Source organism: Somniosus microcephalus, chromosome 23 (assembly GCF_052327205.1).
Source record: "Somniosus microcephalus isolate GS21.2 chromosome 23, FLI_Smic_1.0, whole genome shotgun sequence".
NCBI lineage: Eukaryota > Metazoa > Chordata > Chondrichthyes > Squaliformes > Somniosidae > Somniosus > Somniosus microcephalus.
Genome location: NC_141009.1, coordinates 57,904,221 through 57,913,593, shown reverse-complemented (window position 1 = coordinate 57,913,593; position 9,373 = coordinate 57,904,221).

Below are 9,373 nucleotides of genomic sequence, written 5' to 3'. Positions count from 1 at the left end.
CACATCTAGTGCACACACAGATACCTTAATAATTCACTGCCCCATTACTATACACATCCAGTGCACACACAGATACCTTAATAACTCACTGCCCCAATACTGTACACATCCAGTGCACACACAGATACCTTAATAATTCACTGCCCCATTACTGTACACATCTAGTGCACAAAGATACCTTAATAACTCACTGCCCCATTACTGTACACATCTAGTGCACACACAGATACCTTAATAATTCACTGCCCTATTACTGTATACAACTTGTGCACACAGATACCTTAATAACTCACTTCCCCATTACTGTACACATCTAGTGCACACACAGGCACCTTAATAACTCACTGCCCCATTACTGTACACATCTAGTGCACACACAGATACCTTAACAACTCATTTTCCATTACTGTACACATCTAGTGCGCATGCAGATATCTTAATAACTCACTGCCCCATTACTGTACACATCTAATACACAAATTCCTTAATAACTCACTGCCCCATTACTGTACACATCTAATACACAAATACCTTAATAACTCACTGTCCCATTACTGTACACATCTAGTATACACACAGATACCTTAATAACACACTGCCCCATTACTGTACACATCTAGTGTACACACAGATAACTTAGTAACTCACTGCCCATTACTGTACACATCTAGTGTACACACAGATACCTTAATAACTCACTGCCCCATCACTGTACACATCTAGTGCACACACAAATATCTTAATAACTCACTGCCCCATTACTGTACACATCTAGTGTACACAGATACCTTAATAACTCATTGTCCATTATTGTACACATCTAGTGCACACACAGATACCTTCATAACTCACTCTCCCATTACTGTACACATCTAGTGCACATACAGATACCTTAATAACTCACTGCCCCATTACTGTACACATCTAGTGCGCACACAGATACCTCAATAACTCACTGCCCCATTACTGTACACATCTAGTGTACACACAGATAACTTAGTAACTCACTGCCCCATTACTGTACACATCTAGTGTACACGCAGATACCTTAATAACTCACTGCCCCAACACTGTACACATCCAGTGCACACACAGATACCTTAATAATTCACTGCCCCATTACTGTACACATCTAGTGCACAAAGATACCTTAATAACTCACTGCCCCATTACTGTACACATCTAGTGCACACACAGATACCTTAATAATTCACTGCCCCATTACTGTACACATCTAGTGCACACACAGATACATTAATAACTCACTGCACCAATACTGTACACATCTAGTGCACACACAGATACCTTAATAATTCACTGCCCCATTACTGTACACAACTAGTGCACACAGATAACTTAATAACTCACTTCCCCATTACTGTACACATCTAGTGCACACACAGACACCTTTATAACTCACTGCCCTAGTACTGTATACATCTCGTGCACACACAGATACCTTAATAATTCACTGCCCCATTACTATACACATCTCGTGCACACACAGATACCTTAATAACTCACTGCCCCATTACTGTACACATCTTGTGCACAGATACCTTAATAACTCACTGCCCCATTACTGTACACATCTAATACACAAATACCTTAATAATTCACTGCCCCATTACTGTACACATCAATTCACAAATACCTTAATAATTCACTGCCCCACTACTGTACACATCTCGTACACAGACACCTTAATAATTCACTGCCCCATTTCTGTACACATCTAATACACAAATACCTTAATAATTCACTGCCCCATTACTGTACACATCTAATACACAAATACCTTAATAATTCACTGTCCCATTACTGTACACATCTAGTGCACACACAGATACCTTAATAATTCACTGCCCTATTACTGTACACATCTAATACACAAATACCTTAATAACTCACTGCCCCATTTCTGTACACATCTAGTGCACACACAGATGCCTTAATAATTCACTGCCCCATTACTGTACACATCTATACACAAATACCTTAATAATTCACTGCCCCATTACTGTACACATCTAGTGCACACACAGATACCTTAATAACTCACTGCCGCATTACTGTACAAATCTAGTGCACAGATACCTTAATAACTCACTGTCCCATTACTGTACACATCTAGTGCACAGATACCTTAATAACTCACTGCCCCATTACTGTACACATCTAATACACAAATACCTTAATAATTCACTGCCCCATTACTGTACACATCTAATGCACACACAGATACCTTAATTACTCACTGCCCCATTACTGTACACATCTAGTGCACACACAGATACCTTAATGACTCACTGCCCCATTACTGTACACATCTAGTGTACACGCAGATACCTTAATAACTCACTGCCCCAACACTGTACACATCCAGTGCACACACAGATACCTTAATAATTCACTGCCCCATTACTGTACACATCTAGTGCACAAAGATACCTTAATAACTCACTGCCCCATTACTGTACACATCTAGTGCACACACAGATACCTTAATAATTCACTGCCCCATTACTGTACACATCTAGTGCACACACAGATACATTAATAACTCACTGCACCAATACTGTACACATCTAGTGCACACACAGATACCTTAATAATTCACTGCCCCATTACTGTACACAACTAGTGCACACAGATAACTTAATAACTCACTTCCCCATTACTGTACACATCTAGTGCACACACAGACACCTTTATAACTCACTGCCCTAGTACTGTATACATCTCGTGCACACACAGATACCTTAATAATTCACTGCCCCATTACTATACACATCTCGTGCACACACAGATACCTTAATAACTCACTGCCCCATTACTGTACACATCTTGTGCACAGATACCTTAATAACTCACTGCCCCATTACTGTACACATCTAATACACAAATACCTTAATAATTCACTGCCCCATTACTGTACACATCAATTCACAAATACCTTAATAATTCACTGCCCCACTACTGTACACATCTCGTACACAGACACCTTAATAATTCACTGCCCCATTTCTGTACACATCTAATACACAAATACCTTAATAATTCACTGCCCCATTACTGTACACATCTAATACACAAATACCTTAATAATTCACTGTCCCATTACTGTACACATCTAGTGCACACACAGATACCTTAATAATTCACTGCCCTATTACTGTACACATCTAATACACAAATACCTTAATAACTCACTGCCCCATTTCTGTACACATCTAGTGCACACACAGATGCCTTAATAATTCACTGCCCCATTACTGTACACATCTATACACAAATACCTTAATAATTCACTGCCCCATTACTGTACACATCTAGTGCACACACAGATACCTTAATAACTCACTGCCGCATTACTGTACAAATCTAGTGCACAGATACCTTAATAACTCACTGTCCCATTACTGTACACATCTAGTGCACAGATACCTTAATAACTCACTGCCCCATTACTGTACACATCTAATACACAAATACCTTAATAATTCACTGCCCCATTACTGTACACATCTAGTGCACACACAGATACCTTAATTACTCACTGCCCCATTACTGTACACATCTAGTGCACACACAGATACCTTAATGACTCACTGCCCCATTACTGTACACATCTAGTGTACACACAGATACCTTAATAATTCACTGCCCCATTACTGTACACACCTAGTGCACACAGATACCTTAAAAACTCATTGTCCATTACTGTACACATCTAGTGCACACCCAGATACCTTAATAACTCACTGCCCCATTACTGTACACATCTAGTGCACACACAGATACCTTAATAACTCATTTTCCATTACTTTACACATCTAGTGCGCATGCAGATACCTTAATAACTCACTGCCCCATTACTGTACACATCTCGTGCACAGACTGCCGTGTGTTTTGTTGCTGTTATTCAAAGAGTTTTCTGTAAAATTATGTTTTTTAAGCAATCAGAATTTAACAGAAATGAACAAAGAATGGATTCTTTATTTAACAATGAACTCCTGAAGTTTATGAAGAGATTTGACTAATGGGAGATTTGCATTTCTGTTATCTGTAACTGTCATTAACTGGAAATCAGATTAACAGCTCGAGCACCTGCTTCCCAACAATGGACCAGTGTTTACTCGGAAAAGTGAGATTGGATTAATTAATGAGCAATTGTCACGCCATTTCCTCACAGTTGTGAGCAGTGAGTACAGACCCAGCCTATCCAGTCTTTCCTCATAGCTAAGATTCTCTACTCTTGGCAACATCCTTGTAAATCTCCTCTGTACCCTCTCTAGTGCAATCACATCTTTCCTGTAATGTGGTGTCCAGAATTGCACGCAGTACTCTAGCTGAGGCCTAACTAGTGTTTTATACAGTTGAAGCATAACCCCCCTGCTCTTGTATTCTATGCCATGGCTAATAAAGGCAAGCATTCCGTATGCCATCTTAATCACCTTATCTAACTGGCCTGCTACCTTCAGGGACCTGTGGACACGCACTCCAAGTCCCCTTTTTTCCTCTACACTACTCAGTGTCCTACCATTTAATGTATATTCCCTTTCCTTGTTAGCCCTCCCCAAATGCATTACCTCACACTTCTCCGGATTGAATTCCATTTGCCACTGTTCTGCCCTCCTGACCAATTTATTGATATCTTCCTGCAGTCTACAGCTTCCTTCTTCAGTATCAACCACGCAGCCAATTTTAGTATCATCTGCAAACTTCTTAATCATACCCATTATATTCAAGTCTAGATCATTGATATATACCACAAAAAGCAAGGGACCTAGTACTGAGCCCTGCGGAACCCCACTGGAAACAGCCTTCCTGTCACAAAAATACCCATCAACCATTACCCTCTGCTTCCTGTAGCCAAGCCAGTTTTGAATCCAACTTGGGACTTTGCCCTGGATCCCATGGGCTTTTAACTTCGGAACCAGTCTGCCATGTGGAACCTTATCAAAAGCCTTGCTAAAGTCCATATACAGTACATCAAATGCACTACCCTCATCTACCCTCCTTGTTGCCTCCTCAAAAAATTCAATCAAGTTTGTCAGACATGACCTTCCCTTAACAAATGCGTGCTGACTATCCTTGATTAATCCGTGTCTTTCTAAATGAATATTTATCCTGTCCTTCAAATTCTTTCCAATAATTTTCCCACCACCGAGGTTATGTTGACTGGCCTGTAATTACTCCATCTATCCTTTTCTTCCTTTTTAAACAAGGGCACCACATTAGCGTTCCTCCAGCACTATGCCTGAAGCCAGAGAGGATTGAAAAATGATGGTCAGGGCCTCTGCTATTTCCACTTTTACTTCGCTTAACAGCCTGCTATACATTTCATCCGGGCCTGGGGATTTATCCACTTTATCTTCTTTTAAAGCTGCTAAACCCCTTAATACTTCCTCTCTCACTTTGCAAATTGGGGTCCTGTGACGTACACAGAACCCTGATTGCGATGATGCGTCACAAACGGGCATATCAGCGCCACACAGGCTCCGCCCACTTGTAGCGGTGTTGAGCGGCCAAACCAACGGTCCTTAAAGGGGCGCTGGGAAAACGGCCAAAACTTCTTTGTAATTTTTATTATCAAGTTTTCAACTAATTTGCAATCAAAGACAATAATGTAACAAGTGTCCTGTAAGGAATGATGTTAATCAGCATCGTTCAATGTCTTTTCATGTGAAACATCGAGTGCAGACACAGCACCTCGATATTCTAGAGTAATATGTGGAAACTCTGTTCTTCTTTGGACACTGATCCAGCTCACCAGAACACTGTCGCACAAGATGGTTCCTCCTGTGTTTTCGAAGTGAAAGGGGTTTATTTTGGCCAAAGGGTGAAAACAGGCGCTAAATGGGTGGTGTGCTAATCGGAAACGCCTGTTTCAAAGTCTGGATTTAGCGCGCAATTTTCAGGCTAATTGATGATTATCACGATTTGAACGGGCCTGCAGGCACTAACCAGAAACCCGCAGGTTTAACACTCAAGTGCTGAGTAGATGCAATTTTCCTGGAGCTGTATATGTCGCCTGCACTCACCCACTTCCACTGAAGGTGTGGAGTCCGATGGCTGGGACTGGAAGGAGGTCGCAATGAGCAAGAGAGAGGGCGCACAGCTTCTCCGATGTGGCACTGGAGGTCCTGGTGGGGGAGGTAGAGGAGGAGCGATGTCCTCTGTCTGCAGTGGGGAAGGAGGCCACAGAGGCAACTAATGCGGCGCATGTGGGTAGAGATCGCCCGTTGCGCGTGAAACTGTGAATGGCCCGGTTACTGCCAATACACTCATTACAACCACCACTCCTTCTCTTCCAGGAAATATTAGCACATAACAGGTGGCAGCAGGACCTGACCAGGGGAGGGGAAGCACAAATTCAGGAGATCACTCCCCTTGAGGATGTAATGATATCAGCAAATACTGATGGTATTTGCCTGTTTGATTATTGTGCCTTACCAGCGTATTTGCCTGTTTGATTATTTATGCCTTACCAGCAGAGGGCATGTGAGACAGAGAGACAGTTTAGTTTCGTTTTGAATGGATCTCTAAGATGGTGTCTCCTGTAAAACTGTTAACTTACTTGAATACACTTTAGATTAAAAGACATAGGTCTAGAAATTGAGTTTTGGCGCAGCCAGGGCTTTAGCGCCGGAAGTTAGTGCCGGAGCTAAGTCGCGCTGGTCGGGCCCAAAATTCACCAATTCTGCGCCCAAACGGCTGCCGGCGCTGCTGAGAGCTGTTTGCGCCTGAAAACTGGCGCTACGCGCAGAATATCGGCGCTATTCCGGCGCTGCGGCGCCCGCTGCGGTGCGGCAGGTTCGGGAAGTGCAGGCCTCCTCCTTCCCTTAAGGAGGAGCTGCCTGCACCCGGCCGCGGCCCGCGAAAATCTTTTTAAAAATGAGCCCGGCACCTCGGACAAGTGCCGGGCTTGCTTCTGTTCCGGGGGGGGGGGGGAAGTCCGGGGAGGGAGCTGCGGCCAGGCGGCCGGCGGGAAAGCGGCCGGCCACCGCGGTGCCTTTAATGCGCCGGCGCAAAGTCATGTAAGACTCTGTTGCCAGAGTCTTAGTTGCGGCTGCCACGGGCGAGGCGGCCGCAACTGAATTTCGGCGCTGGGGCCCGTCGGCATGGCAACCGGGACGCTGCGCACACCGATGACGTCATCGGTGCCGGCGCAGCGCTACCGGTCTACCGCGGCGGAAGGGCCCCAGGCAATTTCGGCGCCGGCGCCAATTGCAGCGCTAGGCCCTCTAGCGCCGCAAAATCGGCGCTAAGGGCACTGAATTTCTGGGCCAATCTCTTTCATGAATGTGTCGTCATTGAACCCACATAGAAAACAATACATGGTGTCAGAAGAGGATTGAAAGAGATGAAGAGGAAAAATCTGAAGTTAGCAACTCGACGAGACAGTGAACAGAGTCGTGGCAAGTAAGCTACCCAGCGAAATCAGCTCTCCACATAGTAGCAAGCCAAAAGAGAACATCGTTACTTACCTTTGGAGAATAGCTAACGAAGTGAAAAATGGAAGGTTTACACCCACCGGCGAAGCTTCAGTTGACAGGTAATGTGGCTGAAAGTTGGAGGAGGTTCAAACAACATTTGGAGTTGTATTTAGCAGCAATCGGAGCTGACGAGAAAAGTGATAAAATGAAAGCGTCAGTGTTCTTACATGTCATGGGTGATGAAGTGCTGGAGGTGTATAATAACTTCACATTCGCTGCTGATGGAGACAAAGTGAAGCTGGATAAAATAATGGAACAGTTTGAGGCATACTGCATACCTAAACGTAACGTGACGTTTGAGAGGCACAGATTTTTCACATGTGTACAGAAAATGGGAGAGACTATTGATCAGTATGTGACTGAACTGAGAAACAGAAGCAAAACATGTGAATTTGGGGGACTGACAGACTCGCTGATAAAAGACAGACTGGTGTGTGGTATTCCAGATAATGGTCTAAGGGAAAGACTGCTAAGAGAGCAAAATCTAGACCTGGGAAAAGCCATAGCACTGTGTAGGGCTACAGAGACTGTCAATTCGCAGGCAAAGGAGCTGTTCAGTGACAGTAGCTGCAACGTGGATGCAGTGAGAAAGAACGGACACAAACCGTTTAACAAAAAGAGCGCCAATGTGAAAGAAGAGGCGTGGCCAGCGAACAAAAATGAAAGGGACAATCGAAAGTCATGTAGTCGATGCGGTACACAGCATCCACCAAAAAAGTGTCCAGCATATGGTAAAACATGCAATAGTTGCAACAAAAACAACCATTATGCCCATTGCTGTAAGAACCAAGCGCAACAAAGCAAGGTCCATGCAGTAGATGAAAGCGAGATAGAGGAGTTCTATGTGGATGTTGTGTCTGAAAACAAAAAAGAAAAAAGAGACTGGATGTTGACACTAAAAGTGAATGACATACACATTCCATTTAAATTGGATACTGGAGCATAAGTTAATGTGATATCAGAGACTGATTTTAAGAAAATTAGACCCAGACCAAAGATACATGGAACAAAAGTGAAAGTGACAGGATACGCAGGTACTGATATACCAGTGAAAGGAAAATGCATTGTCAAAGTGACACACAAGGACAGAGAGCACACGCTAGCATTCATCGTGGTGCCAAAGGAGGTGCAGGCCATACTAGGCTTAATAGCCTGTGAGAGACTGAACCTGGTAAAGAGAGTCCTCATTGTGGAAAGCGAAGGAGAGACAGTCTATGATGAACTCATGAAAGAGTACAACGACCTATTTCAGGGTCTAGGCTGTCTTCCAGGAGAACACATGATCAGAGTAGATAAAAGTATGCCAACGGTCATACATCCATGCAGAAAAGTTCCGTTTGCTCTTCAAAAGCAACTGAAGGCAGAGTTGGACAGGATGGAAAGCCTGAACGTGATTCAGAAGATAGATGAGCCAACTGAGTGGGTGAGTTCCCTCGTCGTTGTGGACAAAAAGAATGGAAAGCTCAGAATTTGCCTGGATCCAAGAGATCTAAACAGAGCAATAAAGAGAGAGCACTTCAAGCTTCCTACACGTGAGGAAACCATGTCACAGTTTGCAAATGCAAAGTATTTCAGCAAGTTAGATGCATCATCAGGATTTTGGCAGATGAAACTGGACGAGGCAATTTCAAGACTGTGCACATTCAACAGTGCATTTGGCAGATACAGATTCCTAAGGTTACCATTTGGCATTGCCTCAGCTCCTGAAGTGTATCACAAAACTATCCATATGATCTATGAGCACCTGGAGGGAGTTGATACCTCAATGGATGACATCATAGTATGGGGAACCACGAGAACTGAGCATGACGAGAGACTGAAAAAAGTGCTGGAAGCAACAAGAAAAACAAACCTGAAGCTGAATAGTGAGA